Raw genomic sequence first — 967 nt, forward strand, 5'->3', positions numbered from 1 at the left:
AAGCCCGATTTTGGGTCTAAAAACCCCAATTTTGGAACTAAAAATCCCCAATCTTAGGTCTAAAAGCCCCGATTTTGGGGCATTTTCAGGTGTGAGGCTCCCCACAAGTGGGGTTTTGGGTGGAAAAACCCCAATTTTGGAGCTAAAAATTCCTAATTTTGGAAAAATCCCCCAATTTTGGGTGAAAAAGCCCCGATTTTGGACCAAAATCCCGAATTTTGGGCCCTAAAAACCCCCATTTTGGAGCTAAAAATCCCCGATTTTGGACAAATCCCCCAAATTTGGGTCTAAACCCCCAATTTTGGAGCTAAAAATCCCCGATTTTGGGTCTAAATCCCCACATTGCTGAGCTAAAAACCCCCAATTTTGGACAAATCCCTAATTTTGGATAAAAAAGCCCTGATTTTGGACCAAAATCCTGAATTTCAGGCCCTAAAAACCCCAATTTTGGGTCTAAAATCCCCGATTTTGGGGTATTTTCAGGTGTGGGGCTGCCCCATAAGTGAATTTTGGGTGGAAAACCCCCAATTTTGGGTCTAAAAACCCCAATTTTGGAGCTAAAAGTCCCTGATTTTGGGTCTAAATCCCCAAATTTCTGAACTAAAAAACCCCAATTTTGGACAAACACCGCGATTTTGGGGGAAAAACCTCAATTTTGGGCCTAAACCCCCAATTTTGGGTTAAAAAACCTCAGCTTTGGACCTAAGCCCCCAATTTTGGGTGAAAACCCCCCAATTTTGGGCCTAAAAACCCCAATTTCAGGTGAAAAAGCCTCAATTTCAGGTGAAAAAACCTCAATTTTGGACCTAAACCCCCAATTTCGGGTTAAAAAACCTCAGCTTTGGACCTAAGCCCCCAATTTTGGGTGAAAACCCCCCAATTTTGGGCCTAAAAACCCCAATTTCAGGTGAAAAAGCCTCAATTTCAGGTGAAAAAACCTCAATTTTGGACCTAAACCCCCAATTTC

General features: G+C 42.4%; 1 long non-coding RNA gene across 1 annotated transcript; it reads right to left on the minus strand.

Annotated features, from left to right (window-relative positions):
• Positions 1-6: 6 nt before the first annotated feature.
• Positions 7-955, minus strand: LOC108449821. The gene is made up of 3 exons (XR_001866117.1): positions 545-955; positions 412-418; positions 7-329 (listed from the first exon to the last, which is right to left on the minus strand). It is a non-coding gene; the product is annotated as an uncharacterized LOC108449821 (long non-coding RNA).
• Between the last annotated feature and the right edge of the window lie 12 nt (positions 956-967).

Source organism: Corvus brachyrhynchos, unplaced genomic scaffold (assembly GCF_000691975.1).
Source record: "Corvus brachyrhynchos isolate BGI_N302 unplaced genomic scaffold, ASM69197v1 scaffold2501, whole genome shotgun sequence".
NCBI classification, from domain to species: Eukaryota; Metazoa; Chordata; class Aves; order Passeriformes; family Corvidae; genus Corvus; species Corvus brachyrhynchos.